This window comes from Argopecten irradians, chromosome 2, assembly GCF_041381155.1.
Source record: "Argopecten irradians isolate NY chromosome 2, Ai_NY, whole genome shotgun sequence".
Classification (NCBI taxonomy): domain Eukaryota; kingdom Metazoa; phylum Mollusca; class Bivalvia; order Pectinida; family Pectinidae; genus Argopecten; species Argopecten irradians.
The window spans coordinates 190279-206863 of record NC_091135.1 but is presented as its reverse complement, the minus strand read 5'-3'; the positions used below and the strand labels follow the sequence as shown (position 1 = coordinate 206863).

The 16585-nt window shown below is 37.4% G+C and overlaps 1 protein-coding gene and 1 long non-coding RNA gene across 3 annotated transcripts in view; one reads left to right on the top strand and one right to left on the bottom strand.

Annotated features, from left to right (window-relative positions):
- The window catches only part of LOC138313029 (nucleolar MIF4G domain-containing protein 1-like), a 94146-nt gene that overhangs the window by 71659 nt on the left and 5902 nt on the right, over positions 1-16585 (top strand). The window lies entirely within an intron of this gene.
- LOC138313912 (uncharacterized) lies at positions 6180-11595 on the bottom strand. Of its 2 annotated transcripts, XR_011207294.1 has the most exons (3): positions 11292-11595; positions 7616-7706; positions 6180-6525 (listed from the first exon to the last, which is right to left on the bottom strand). It is a non-coding gene; the product is annotated as an uncharacterized lncRNA (long non-coding RNA). The 2 variants fall into 2 exon arrangements; XR_011207290.1 differs by lacking the exon at positions 11292-11595 and having other exon boundaries at positions 7616-7813.

The window sequence follows — 16585 nt, the reverse complement described above, 5'->3', positions numbered from 1 at the left end:
CCGCCAGGCAGCCATCTTGGATTTTGATAGTTAAAGTTTGTTACCGATATTTCTCAAAAAGTACTGAAGGGATCTTTCTCAAATTTCATATATAGGTTCCCCTAGGACCTTAGTTGTGCATATTGCATTTTGGGACCGACTGGTCAACAAGATGGTCGACAGGCGGCCATCTTGGATTTTAATGGTTAAAGTTTGTTACCACTATTTCTCAAAAAGTGCTAAAGGGATCTTTCTCAAATTTCATATACAGGTTCCCCTAGGACCCTAATTGTGCATATTGCATTTTGGGACCGATCGGAAACAAGATGACCGACTGACGGCCATCTTGGATTTTGATAGTTAAAGTTTGTTATCAATATTTCTCAAAAAGTACTGAAGGGATCTTTCTCAAATTCCATGCATAGTTTCCCCTTGTACCCTAGTTGTGCATAGTACATTTAAGGACTGATCCATAATGCCTTTCGGCACTGATCAGTAAACAAGATGGCAAACCGGCCGCCATCTTAGATTTCATTGTTGAAGTTTGTTACCACTATGTCTTAGAAAGTACTATAGCGATCTGTTTCAAATTTTATATGTAGTGTGTTTGAAAAAGTTTGAAAAGCAGGGAAAAGATCCCTCTTTCCATTGTCAGACATAGATCATTCTTTGGTGGGCGCCAAGATCCCTCTGGGATCTCTTGTTCAAATAAATGATCTATTATTTCATTCTGGTTATCAAAACGATATTCACAATGGACGCATCTGTATGGGGCCTGGTTTACAACATGCCGTCTGGCCAATCTGTGGAAGCAACATTTTCATAAGTTACATCATTATACATTTTTAGCCCACCATCATCAGATGGTGGGCTATTCAAATCGCCTTTCGTCCGTGGTCCGTCGTCCGTCCGTCCTTCCGTCCGTCCGTCCGTCCTTCCGTCCGTCCGTCCGTCCGTTAACAATTCTTGTTACCGCTATTTCTCTAAAAGTACTGAAGGGATCTTTCTCAAATTTCATATGTAGGTTCCCCTAGGACCCTAGTTGTGCATATTGTATTTTGGGACTGATCGGTCAACAAGATGGCCGCCAGGCAGCCATCTTGGATTTTGATAGTTAAAGTTTGTTACCGCTATTTCTCAGAAAGTACTGAAGGGATCTTTCTCACATTTCATATGTAGGTTCCCCTAGGACCCTAGTTGTGCATATTGCATTTTGGGACTGATCGGTCAACAAGATGGCCGACCAGCCGCCATCTTGGATTTTGATAGTTAAAGTTTGTTACGGCTAATTCTCAGAAAGTACTGAAGGGATCTTTCTCAAATTTCATATGTAGGTTCCCCTAGGACCCTAGTAGTGCATATTGCATTTTGGGACTGATCGGTCAACAAGATGGCCGCCAGGTAGCCATCTTGGATTTTGATAGTTAAAGTTTGTTACCGCTATTTCTCAGAAAGCACTGAAGGGATCTTTCTCAAATTTCATATGTAGGTTCCCGTAGGACCCTAGTTGTGCATATTGCATTTTGGGACTGATCGGTCAACAAGATGGCCGACCAGCCGCCATCTTGGATTTTGATAGTTAAAGTTTGTTACCGCTAATTCTCAGAAAGTACTGAAGGGATCTTTCTCAAATTTCATATGTAGGTTCCCCTAGGACCCTAGTAGTGCATATTGCATTTTGGGACTGATCGGTGAACAAGATGGCCGCCAGGTAGCCATCTTGGATTTTGATAGTTAAAGTTTGTTACCGCTATTTCTCAGAAAGCACTGAAGGGATCTTTCTCAAATTTCATATGTAGGTTCCCCTAGGACCCTAGTTGTGCATATTGCATTTTGGGACTGATCGGTCAACAAGATGGCCGACCAGCCGCCATCTTGGATTTTGAAAGTTAAAGTTTGTTACCGCTAATTCTCAGAAAGTACTGAAGGGATCTTTCTCAAATTTCATATGTAGGTTCCCCTAGGACCCCAGTTGTGCATATTGCATTTTGGGACTGATCGGTCAACAAGATGGCCGACCGGTGGCCATCTTGGATTTTGATAGTTAAAGTTTGTTACCGCTATTTCTCAGAAAGCACTGAAGGGATCTTTCTCAAATTTCATATGTAGGTTCCCCTAGGACCCCAGTTGTGCATATTGCATTTTGGGACTGATCGGTCAACAAGATGGCCGACCGGTGGCCATCTTGGATTTTGATAGTTAAAGTTTGTTACCGCTATTTCTCAGAAAGTATTGAAGGGATCTTTCTCAAATATCATATGTAGGTTCCTCTAGGACCCTAGTTCTGCCTATTGCATTTTGCGACCACCATCTTGGATTTTGATAGTTTAAAGTTTGAAAAGCAGAAAAAAGAATTGTAAGTTTGAAAAGCAGAGAAAAGATCCCTCTTTCATTTGTCAGACATAGATCAATCTTTGGTGGGCGCCAAGATCCCTCTGGGATCTCTTGTACCGATTATAAGGTTAATGAAACACTTTTTTTTACAATTTTAACTTTTTTATCTCTTAATTTACAATTAATGGAAAATGTATCGTGCTTCAATTTGTAGATAACGGAAATTGTATCAGTAGTGAACGGAAAATGTATCATTGTTCCGTATGCTTCATTTCGATCAAAGCAAACTGCCATAAAATTGTCTTTATTGTCGGCTATGACCTGTAATTATGATCAATGATAATTTTCCTATATTGTTTTGTGAAAAAAAAAGCTTTTCTGAACAGTTTTATGTACCCAAAACTTAATTTCAACTATTTGATATGTTTTTTATACAAATATGCATTTATCTGGAGTTATATATTCATAGTCTCCAAAACCCAAATAGTAATGTGTTCGTAATAGTCATGTAGTGACATACCTCAAGAATCGAAACCTATAACACAATAGTCTTCATTCTGCATGCATTTAAAGTAGCTCATCTCTACCGTTTTGCTCTGACGGAATTTGTAGCTAACATTTTACTCGGACGGAATTGAAATATCGTTGTACCACTCGGACGGAATTTAAAAAAAAACGATGTACCACGATTACCCCCGTGCCCAAGGTCAATTAGGCTACTATTTTCATATAAATTACTTTGTCTCTGAACCTATGTATTGGATAGCATATTTGTATGGTATCAATAGCATCATTGTATGGTTGTGATTTAAAATCAAACTTTGGGAGTCAATTTTGCTAATTTTGCTAATGTTTCTAATTGTCAGAGTCTGTGGTAACCCAGAGGAAAAATAGGTACCTTTTAGGTACTTTTTTAGGTATACCTTAGGTACTTTTTTGGTAAGAAAGAAAAAGAGGGAGAATGATGAGGGGTTTTATATAGTCAATATAGGTACATTTTAGGTATGTTTTAGGCACAGTTTAGGTATACCTAATATGTGCCTAGTGGCATGATGTGCCTAAAAAGTACCCGAAAGCTGCCTATGATATACCCAGAGAACTACCTAAAAGATACCCGAAACATACAAAGTACCTAAAACATACCCAAAAGCTACCTAAAATGTACCCGAGAGCTACCTAAAACATACCCGAAAGCTACCTAAAACATACCCAGAGAAATATACCTAAAAGATACCGGAAACATACAAAGTACCTAAAACATACCCGAAAACTACCTAAAACGTACCTAAAACATACCCGAAAGCTACCTAAAAGGTACCCGAGAGCTACCTAAAACATACCCGAAAGCTACCTAAAACATACCCGAAAGCTACCTAAAAGGTACCCGAGAGCTACCTAAAACATACCCGAAAGCTACCTAAAAGGTACCCGAGAGCTACCTAAAACATACCCGAAAGCTACCTAAAACATACTCGAAAGTACCTAAAACATACCCGAAAGCTACCTAAAACCTACCCGAAAGCTACCTAAAACATACCCGAAAGCTACCTAAAACATACCCGAAAGTAACTAAAACATACCCGAAAGCTACCTAAAACATACCCGAAAGCTACCTAAAACATACCCGAAAGATACCTAAAACATACCCGAAAGCTACCTAAAACATACCCGAAAGTAACTAAAACATACCCGAAAGCTACCTAAAACATACCCGAAAGTATCTAAAACATACCCGAAAGCTACCTAAAAGGAACCCGAGAGCTACCTAAAACATACCCGAAAGTACCTAAAACATACCCGAAAGCTACCTACATACCCGAAAGCTACCTAAAACATACCCGAAAGTACCTAAAACATACCCGAAAGCTACCTAAAAGGTACCCGAAAGCTACCTAAAACATACCCGAAAGTACCTAAAACATACCCGAAAGCTACCTAAAACATATCCGAAAGCTACCTAAAACATACCCGAAAGCTACCTAAAAGGTACCCGAAAGCTACCTAAAACATACCCGAAAGCTACCTAAAACATACCCGAAAGCTACCTAAAACATACCCGAAAGCTACCTAAAAGGTACCCGAAAGCTACCTAAAACATACCCGAAAGTACCTAAAACATACCCGAAAGCTACCTAAAACATATCCGAAAGCTACCTAAAACATACCCGAAAGCTACCTAAAACATACTCGAAAGTACCTAAAACATACCCGAAAGCTACCTAAAACGTACCCAAAAGCTACCTAAAACGTACCCGAAAGCTACCTAAAACATGTCCCATGTTTTAGCCCACCATCATCAGATGGTGGGCTATTCAAATCGCCTTTCGTCCGTGGTCCGTCGTCCGTCCGTCCGTCCGTCCGTCCGTCCGTCCGTCCGTCCGTTAACAATTCTTGTTACCGCTATTTCTCAGAAAGTGCTAAAGGGATCTTTTTCAAATTTCATATGTAGGTTCCCCTAGGACCCTAGTTGTGCATATTGCATTTTGGGACCGATCGATGAACAAGATGGCCGACAGGCGGCCATCTTGGATTTTGATAGTTAAAGTTTGTTACCGCTATTTCTCAAAAAGTGCTGAGGGGATCTTTCTCAAATTTCATATACAGGTTCCCCTAGGACCCTAGTTGTGCATATTGCATTTTGGGACCGATCGGTGAACAAGATGGCCGACAGGCGGCCATCTTGGATTTTGATAGTTAAAGTTTGTTACCGCTATTTCTCAAAAAGTACTGAAGGGATCTTTCTCAAATTTCATATACAGGTTCCCCTAGGACCCTAGTTGTGCATATTGCATTTTGGGACCGATCGATGAACAAGATGGCCGACAGGCGGCCATCTTGGATTTTGATAGTTAAATATTGAAACCGCTATTTCTCAAAAAGTGCTGAAGGGATCTTTCTCAAATTTCATATACAGGTTCCCCTAGGACCCTAGTTGTGTATATTGCATTTTGGGACCGATCGGTGAACAAGATGGCCGACAGGCGACCATCTTGGATTTTGATAGTTAAAGTTTGTTACCGCTATTTCTCAAAAAGTGCTGAAGGGATCTTTCTCAAATTTCATATACAGGTTCCCCTAGAACCCTAGTTGTGCATATTGCATTTTGGGACCGATCGGTGAACAAGATGGCCAACAGGCGGCCATCTTGGATTTTGATAGTTAAAGTTTGTTACCACTATTTCTCAAAAAGTACTGAAGGGATCTTTCTCAAATTTCATATACAGGTTTCCCTAGAACCCTTGTTGTGCATAGTGCATTTTAGGACCGATCGATGAACAAGATGGCTGACAGGCGGCCATCTTGGATTTTGATAGTTAAAGTTTGTTACCGCTATTTCTCAAAAAGTACTGAAGGGATCTTTCTCAAATTTCATATATAGGTTCCCCTAGGACCCTAGTTGTGCATATTGCATTTTGGGACCGATCAATGAACAAGATTGCCGACCGACGGCCATCTTGGATTTTGATAGTTTAAGTTTGTTATAGCTATTTCTCAGAAAGTACGTAAGGGATCTTTCTCAAATTCCATTGATAGGTTCCTCTTGTACCCTAGTTGTGCATAGTACCTTTTAGGACTGATGCATAATGCCTTTCGGGACTGATCGGTAAACAAGATGGCCAACCGGCCGCCATCTTAGATTTCATTGTTGAAGTTTGTTACCACTATTTCTTAGAAAGTACTATAGCGATCTGTCTCAAATTTTATATGTAGTGTGTTTGAAAAAGTTTGAAAAGCAGGGAAAAGATCCCTCTTTCCATTGTCAGACATAGATCATTCTTTGGTGGGTGCCAAGATCCCTCTGGGATCTCTTGTTTAACATGAGCTCACAACTCATTAAAACATGATATAGAAATATGAAAATAGAAAACATTTAAAAAGTTTATTGTAATTTTAAAAATTGCTTTTTAAACAAAACAAATCTGATCAATTGCAAGTCACAAAAATAATCAACATAATATTATTGATAGTTGAATACATCATTCAAGATACATAGTCAATGTTTGATGCAGTAATTTTCAAAAGCTTTACTATCCATGTCCTTTTAGCATTTTCACATCAATTAATCCATCATAAGACACTGGATGTGGCGATGTAATCTTAGGGAAAGGGTACAGTGTTTCCATGTCGATTGCAGCTGATGAATATATCTCTTCACAATGTGGACGGATTTGCACAGGATAATGTTGTTCTGGTGATTCTTGTTGGAGTTTACTGAAAGAATAATGGTAATATTAAAGCATGCAGGAATCCAAAAGATCCAAACACCAGTAGTTATCGAAATATATAAACAGTAATGCAATTTAACACTGAAACAGTTTTTGAAAGATTTGATGAATGGTTTACACCATCTAAACAACGGCATTCTAGATATGTAAACATTCAGAAGGAGTTAACAAGAGTTAACAAAATGTGAAGTAAGGCCACTTTACATCATTGGATGCAGACATATTGAAATTTCCGCTATTATTAACCAATCAAACGCTTTATTATAATAAGCTCATTAAAAATTGTTTTACTCAACTTAGGGAAACAAAAGCTTACACATTTTGATTTAACAGTCAACAAGAATTTCTTTGAATGAGACTACCATTCCACATCTCCACCATTAACTAAAGTCCTACTGTAGACATGTTAGACTATTCTTAGTTGTATATGTATGTCAAAGGTCACAATGCAGGTCATGATAACCCACCAGATATAAACCAAGAAATTCCAGTGAATTGAAGTATAGGTATAAGAGCCTAGTAATACTTGGCCCATCCTAGATTTCCAGGGGTTACGATCACTTATAATCTTTTACACCCTGGGAATATGTCATAGCGAAACTGAAGGCTCTGTGTGTGACATCAGATGAGAAGATAGTTTGGTCCTTTGATATACATCAAAAGACTCAACTAACTGTACATTGCATGGCTTTGAAGTTGAGCATCACTAAATCTCTAGATCTGCTGCAGGCCTGTGATTGGTCAGTTTTTTCTCTTGAACTGCCTTCAGTTTTGCTATGATATGTTCCAGCGAAATCAAGGTTATAAGTGATCATATAACCCTTTGAAATCAAGGCCTTGATTTTACATTTAGGACCTGGAAAAGTTTTCGAAAAAGAACATTACCTAATTAGAATTGATTTTTATCACCAAAAAGGATATTTTAGTTGGGTTTTTTTTAAATTGTTTCCCCTCATTTAACTATTAAATACCTTTAAGTCACATTTGCTTTGCATACAACACTGAAAATAAACTAAACATGAAGTTTACCCTACATGTACATGAAATTAATCTTTTTTAATAAAATATTTACATACATTACCACGCCTAATATAATCATCTTTTGTAGTGTATATGCCGGGGGAAGTGTCTTCTCCACTTTTTTAACTCCAATGCACACAGTATTACCTGATGAAAGTAAATAAAAAATGAATGAAGGATAGCAACCAATTATAATAATTATAAGGATGATGTAATATGTTAGTGGTTTTTCAATTAGAATTATCATCATTTCAATTAATAGTATGAAAAGAGTTTTTTTTTTTCTTTCTAAATATATTTTTATTCAATAATCAGCAAATACAGATACATATGCAACATTCTTATTTCATTCTCTCATACTTTATGAATTACTATTTTGTATCAATATTAATTAATATTTGTATAAATATTACATTTTGGAATCTCACCCTTTCGCTCATATAGTAGTACTGAGTTCTGTCATTCAACAATCCATTATTCTTTCATTCCATAGATTGTTTCTGTCAATTTCACCACACACTTCAATATTTTACATACAGCCTTCTTAAATTTCACAGAAAATCACACATTTTGGAATCTCACCCTTTCACTCATTTAATAGCATTGAGTTCTGTCATTCAACAATCCATTATTCTTTCATTCCCTAGATTTTTTTCTGTCAATTTCACCACACACTTCATTATTTTACATACAACCTTCTTAAATTTAACATAAAACAAGAGGCCCAGAGGGCCTGTATCGCTCACCTGGTTTTTTGTTAGTAATTATCACAAGACTCTGACAATTAGAAAAATAAGCAAAATTGACTCCCAAAGTTTAATTTTGAATACAAATATGCTATCCAATACATAGGTTCAGAGACAAAGTAATTTATATGAAAATAGTAGCCTAATTGACCTTTTTGACCTCGCATCTATTGCCGTTTAAGGCCCCGGGAGTCAGCCCTATCATTTGTACAATTTCAAATCCTAACCCTATTAGGATGCTACCATTGCATTATAAGTGCTCTTCTATTCTTAGTTGCAGAGAAGAAGTCATTTATATGGAAATAGCCAAATTGACCCCTTTTGACCCCACCCTTCAGGCCCCCGGGGGGTCAGCCCCATCATTTGCAAAATTTTGAATCCAAACCCTATAAGGATGTAACCATTGCATTATGAGCGCAATCCCATGTTAAGTTGCAGAGAAAAAGTCATTTATATGGAAATTGACCACTTTTGACCCTGCCCTTCAGGCCCCCGGGGGTCAGCCCTATCATTTGTTTAATTTGGAATCCCCAGCCTACAAGGATGCTACCATTGCATAATGGGTGCTATACCATGCTTAGTTTCAGAGAAGAAGTTGTTTATATGGAAATAGCCAAATTGACCCATTTGACCCCGCCCCTCAGGGCCCCCGGGGGGTCAGCCCCATCATTTGCACAATTTGGAATCCCCAGCCTACAAGGATGCTACCATTGCATTATGGGTGCTATACCATGCTTAGTTGCAGAGAAGAAGTCATTTATATGGAAATAGCTAAATTGGCCCCTATTGACCCCGCCCCTCAGGCCCCCAGGGGGTCAGCCCCATTATTTGTACAATTTTGAATCCCCACCCTATAAGGATGCTACCATTGCATTATGGGTGCTATCCCATGCTTGGTTTCAGAGAAGAAGTCGTTTATATGGAAATAGCCAAATTGACCCCTTTTGACCCCGCCCCTCAGGCCCCCCGGGGGTCAGCCCCATCATTTGTACAATTTTGAATCCCCACCCTATAACGATACTACAATTGCATTATGAGTGCTATCTCATGCTTAGTTTCAGAGAAGAAGTCGTTTATATGGAAATAGCCAAATTGACCCCATTTGACCCCGCCCCTCAGGCCCCCGGGGGGTCAGCCCCATCATTTGTACAATTTTCAATCCCCACCCTATAAGGATGCTACCATTGCATTATGGGTGCTATCCCATGCTTGGTTTCAGAGAAGAAGTCGTTTATATGGAAATAGCCAAATTGACCCCTTTTGGCCCCGCCCCTCAGGCCCCCGGGGGGTCAGCCCCATCATTTGTACATTAATTTTCAGTTAGTAGCCCATAAGGATGCTACCAGTCAAATTTTGTTGAAATCCGACCAGCGGTTATGGAGAAGAAGTCGATTGTTGACGGACGACGGACGACGGACGCCGGACGCTGCGGTATCCCATAAGCTCACCTCGGTCCTTTGGACCAGGTGAGCTAAAAAAAAGTAAAATGGTATAATTGACCATATTTAACTAGCTATTTAGATGTAATTTTAAGGCCTTTATTAAAACAATGATTACAGGATTTTTAATAATATTTGTACATGTAAGGAAATTATCTGCTTTAAGTTTCAATTGTTTTTTTATCTCCTTCACTACAGAATCTGCGTTTTGTTCCTCATTTTCAAATTTCTTTAGATTCCTTGCTTTCCAAATTTGCCATTTGGTTTTGAATATTACAAAATTACACCATTTATTTATATGATCCGCATAATTACAGATTCCGAAAATTCTTTCTTTTTCGTATAGATTGATATAGTTTTGTCCATTAATATTGCTTGTTGCAATGGAATCGTTAATTAATTTTTCCATTTTGTTCCATATTGATTCATTTCAATTAGTATCTTAAGGATGTACTCCTCTGAGAAGTCAAAATTTTCTTGTATTAAACTTTTTTTCTCATATAGATTTTTGGAAATAGGAGTTCATACCATGAAAGAAAATGGAAGAAAAAACATATGTCCGTGTGCTCGTTTTTGAGCTATTGTCACTCAAAGATACCAAAATGACAAAATAGTAGATTTTATTGAAATTTAGCCGTTTTGACCACATACACTAGAATTTAAAGCCACAATTCCCTAATGAGGTGTTTGATATGTATGGATGTTTGTAGAATTCATTTTCAAGTAGTCTTCATTAAAGATATACCAGTTATGATTAATAAGAGTCATACTTTTTTTCAAAATAACAACATAGGCTACCCCTACCCCTTAATTTTGAGCTCCAAAATGCACCATTTTCAGCCATTTTTGTCAAATTTAACCCTTTAAAGAAAAAGTTCTGGTAATTAAACTTTTGTCAATAGTATGCATATCAATAGGGAAAGGGTTGTTCTTTCTAAATCAGACAGAAAAATGGGGGGTCCGTGTGCTTACTTTTTTGCCCCATTTAAATATTTGTTATTTTTCAATATTTTTGACTAAAAAATAAAAGTGCTCAAATTACCATTAAATGTAGAAATAAAGTGACAAAAGTGTATCATTTCACACATCAATGTTCAATATTTTAATTAACATGAACCCAGTGAAGATTTACTGCAAAAATTAACTCGATACAGCTAAAAATGCTGACGCAGTGATGATTTAAGTAAAAACAATTTAAGTAAAAAATGGGAAAACGGTGGCTCTACTCAAAGCCAAAAAAGACACAATTTCAAAATGGCCGCCAAATGGTCCATTTCTTAAAATCGCTGTGTAAAAAAATCTACTAAAAATAGAAATGTAATTTTTTGACAAAATTTGCTACAGACCACATGCTAGAGATATTGATAAATCGTATTTGAAAATATCATAACGTTTTTGATCTATGTCGAAACGAGACTTTAACGGGACTGAAACCACAGAAGAATACATCCTTAATTCATTTAGATTTGTGAATGAATTGATTAGTTGCTTTTGCACACAAACATTGATAATTCACAATTCATTTCCATATTTTTGAGTATTTTTACCAATGAAAGTGTCTGATTGGTGCAAATCTCCAATAATCGGTCTAACTTGTGATTGTTTTCTTCTTTCCTCGCCATGGCCCATTCTGATATTCCTGGAAAAAATTATATGAATCATTACAAGCTAATTGGAAGCATCATATATACATATATACATCAAGAAGTAAATTTCACCAAGATAAATACTAAATCATTAGAACCATAAATATGAAATATACTGTATATAAAATTCCAAAATGTAAACAAATAAATTTTAATTTCATATTTATGTACAAATTGAATATAAATATATATCTTCTACTTTCTATAGCTTGATTTCTTTATTCATATAAGCTAGACTATGTATCCAATTTAAAAATAAATTTCACATATTTATATTTGAATTATAATTTTAATTAATCAAAATCCAGCCAATTACATGCAAATATGGACACATAAAATGCTTTGTATTTCAAAATATTCTATGCATATTTGTAACAGCTTTCAATCATCTAAGTTTTGCAGCTTTGTTTAAGGAAAATTACCCTAGCATTCTCTTTCTCTTCCATGTCGATGACGATTATTGATGAGACCTACTTTTCTGTTGCCAGCATGAAGACAACGTCCAAAATTACAAGTTACATTTTTTAATTCAATAATAGTATATGGTGTGCAAAACATCACAATTTGCATACCAAAACCCATAAAAGACACTTTTTGATATAGAAGAACAAATAGACAGTAGGCCTACATATTTTCTTCTCAAACCGTGAATTCAAAAATAATAATAATAAACAATCAAAATCGTTCAGACTCATCTAAATTATGTCCAAAATTCATTAAATACTTGGTATACTAATAATCTAAGCCATGCTTTCAGTAGTTATACGACTTATTTATTTACCAAAACAAGAAATTTTGGTTCTGTGATATTTTTAGCTCACCTGGCCCAAAGGGCCGGTGAGCTTATGTCATGGCGCGGCGTCCGTCGTCCGTCGTCCGTCGGCGTCCGTCGGCGTCCGTCTGTCCGTCAACATTTCCTTTAAATCGCTACTAGTCATAGAGTTCTGAATGGATTATAACCAAATTTGGCCAGAAACATCCTTGGGGGAGGGGGAACAGAACTTGTATAAATTTTGGCTCTGACCCCCCAGGGGCAGGAGGGGCGGGGCCCAATGGGGGATATAGAGGTAAATCCTTTAAATCGCTACTAGTCATAGAGTTCTGAATGGAATGTAACCAAATTTGGCCACAAACATCCTTGGTGGAAGGGGAACAGAACTTGTATAAATTTTGGCTCTGACCCCCCAGGGGCAGGAGGGGCGGGGCCCAATAGGGGAAATAGAGGTAAATCCTTTAAATCGCTACTAGTCATAGAGTTCTGAATGGAATGTAACCAAATTTGGCCACAAACATCCTTGGGGGGATGGGAACAGAACTTGTATAAATTTTGGCTCTGGTCCCTCGGGGGCAGGAGGGGCGGGGCCCAAAAGGGGAAATAGAGGTAAATCCTTTAAATCGCTACTAGTCATAGAGTTCTACATGGATTGTAACCAAATTTGGCCACAAACATCCTTGGAGGAAGGGGAACAGAACTTGTATAAAGTTTTGCTCTGGTCCCTCGGGGGCAGGAGGGGCGGGGCCCAATAGGGGAAATAGAGGTAAATTCTATAAATCGCTACTTGTCCTAGAGTTCTGCATGGATTGTAACCAAATTTGGCCACAAACATCCTTGGGGGAAGGGGAACAGAACTTGTATAAATTTTGGCTCTGACCCCCCAGGGGCAGGAGGGGCGGGGCCCAATAGGGGAAATAGAGGTAAATCATTTAAATCGCTACTAGTCATAGAGTTCTGAATGGAATGTTACCAAATTTGGCCACAAACATCCTTGGGGGAAGAGGAACAGAACTTGTATAAATTTTGGCTCTGGTCCCTCAGGGGCAGGAGGGGCGGGGCCCAATAGGGGAAATAGAGGTAAATTCTATAAATCGCTACTTGTCCTAGAGTTCTGCATGGATTGTAACCAAATTTGGCCACAAACATCCTTGGGGGAAGGGGAACAGAACTTGTATAAATTTTGGCTCTGGTCCCTCAGGGGCAGGATGGGCGGGGCCCAATAGGGGAAATAGAGGTAAATTCTATAAATCGCTACTTGTCCTAGAGTTCTGCATGGATTGTAACCAAATTTGGCCACAAACATCCTTGGGGGAAGGGGAACAGAACTTGTATAAAGTTTGGCTCTGATACCCCAGGGGCAGGAGGGGTGGGGCCCAATAGGGGATTTAGAGGTTAATATTAAAATTCCTTCAGAAAAGAAACAATGAACCTATATTCAGAACATTACTTGGCATTGCAAACCAGGTGAGCGATACAGGCCCTCTGGGCCTCTTGTTAAAATCTACAACGTGCTGCTTGTAACTGGTAATTTGAGCTACGGTGAAAAACATCGTCTGTAGGCACGGCAAAGGAGAGCCTGGGTTAACGTTGTTTACATTTTCAAATACTTCCGTAAACACCTTCCTCTTTTTTCCCCGCGAAAAGTCACGTGATTAACAAAGGGGATTCCCCGGCCGGGATTCCCCTGTCCGTGAGACTTTCGGCAAATATTTCAACTGGTGAAGTTGTTAATTGATTTAATTGTATAACTGAAGTGTTTCTGGTGTTATTCTAGTAGAAAGATAATTTAATCAGCGACAGCGTATTTACTACAACGGTGTTTACTGTTGGTTTCCGGCATGCAGACTATGCCTCAGCAGAGATTTAAATAGTATTGGGATAAGTAACTAGGGCTGTTCTCGCGATATCACGTACACACCTATTGTTATCGTAAACGGATTAACGGTTACCGCGAGACCAAGCCGTGCGTCTGCGCACTAATAGCTGGAGGCGAGTTATCATAGTGTTAGCCCGTGAAGCTGTGTACGGCATATTTGACTACAAACCAATAAACATCGAAAAGTATCTCATAACTTTTTTACTGTTACATTAGAGACGCTCATCTCATGCATGTATATTTTACGTGTTATTTTTTATGAAAAATTGTAAAATTAAAACCTATGTATTGAAAATTCTGTAAGTAATGATCATAATGTTAGTAAATTTTGGTGATTAATGACATATTATAAAAGCTTTTCTTGATTTGTTAGAATGAAAATTACGACACATATAAATTAAATGAATTAAAACCTGGAAATTCAATTCCAGGTTTAGTAAAAAAATTGCTTGGTAAAGTAGGATAGTTAAATAAATTATATTCAAATCTCTGTTGAAGCGGAATATTTACATTTCACTTAAAATTGATTTTTATTTCAATATTGTTCTATGCATTATAAATAAAGCTGTTTGGGAAAATTAAGATTAGAAAAATATTACCTAATTTACAAACTTAATGTATAGCCTTCAAGACTCAGACACAGGTAAATGGACCCCCGTTGAGTTAGTGAGGCGATGACCTGGGGCAGTGGACAGGTGTTCTGGCCGACGGTTCACCTGATGACAGTATGACACCTGTACATAGCAGTTGTAAATCACTTTCCGTTAATTAGATATCAAATTACGCTATCACAGCTCGATCGACACTATCTCTTCGCCATGATACATGTATGTTGGGTACCATCGATAACTTGTTAACACTTGTACTTGAGCTTTTAAAGTTTCCATATGTACAAACTCAACCAATAGAAAATTAATATTTGAAAACTTAATGGAAATCAGTCAATTATTGAATTCAGAGTATGTGGTTTTAATTGTGCTATCTTTCATGACCCTAACTGAACAGTATCGTCGCCAGTATAAATTTAGGGTAGCATCGATGATTTGTGTACAGTTTTACCTCCAAAAATTCAAAAGGTTCAATATGTTCAAATTAGATCAATTTAATATATTAACATTTAAAATTTACCAAGCAACAAATATTTGAAAACTAAATGGAAATTGGTCAATTATTGAAATCAGAGTATGCGGGTTTTATTATATTAATATTTCACGGGGCGATCGATTGTACCGATCGAGGAAGTAATCATGTCGGGATGAGGACATTCACAGTTAACATTACGTTTATTTAGTGTAACACCTCTACAGTTATGAAAATGTGATGGATTATTCAAATAAATTACATTTTCAATAAAGAGCAAACTTTAAGCTATTTGGTGGGTTTTTTTCTGTTCATCTCCTGTAATAGCCTAGATCGCTTCATCGGACGAAGCGTAGTTTCAATATGGCGTCGTTAGACTGTACTCGACTGTAAGTTATATTAGACACGCGATGCACTCTGGGATAGCTTCCGCTGCGGGCGTCGTTAAGTAAGGCTATGAGCTACCTTCTTATCCCTACTATTTAAATCTCTGCTGGCATGGAAAAATCCTAAGTCAAAAATAGGTACATTTTAGGTACTTTGTAACATTCAGAAATGAAGTCAATATGAGGCACATTTTAGGTAGTCTAAAAAAAAACTAAGTTGAAACTATGTACATTATAGGTATTTCTAAAATATTCAAAGTCCACCATAGGCACATTTTAGGTACTTTGAGAATTTCAAAGTCCAAATTGGGTACATTTTAGGTATATCTCAAAAACCACAGGTATCTTTTAGGTATACCTTAAACGTACCTATGTGATAGGTACTTTTTAGGAGCCTTTAGGTACACTTTAGGTATACCTCAAAGTACCAGATTTTATTTCAGATTTTATCAATACACTCTGGGCACAACTTTGTGTGCCACAAGAGGTCAATTTATACAAAACATACCTATTTTCCCCCTGGGAGATCTAAAAAAAAACAGGTCTCTGGGCCTCTTGTTTAAGGGAACAATCAATGTTGCCATCGTCTCAGGAAGGGCGTTATAATTGCACCTGCTATACCAATTGCATGATCGTAAAAGGTGACTAAATTTGGTAACTTTTTTGCTGACATCAATCAGACATAAGACGAGGCACTATGTCTCATTTTACCTTTAGTAACCTATAGGTATCGCAAAATAATACCAACTAATAGTTTACCAGGTACTGATTACATAAGTATAAGCTTTTTCTCTTCCAACACCCTTCATGAAAGTGCATCCTTCAATGGCCAATGCTTTCTAGCAGCTTCATTTTTCTAGATATTTTCATCTAACTTCTTAGAAAATCTGTAAAAAAAAAATATTCGTTTTAAGTACTGTATTAAGCGATGGTTGAGATATTATTAATTGTGTTATTTTATTATAAGAATAGTGTGTATCACTAGAAAATAATGTGATCCAATGCTAACAGTGATGAGTCAGATATAATTTCTATATTATATGCACCAGTGAATTATTATGACCAGCAGTACGACATT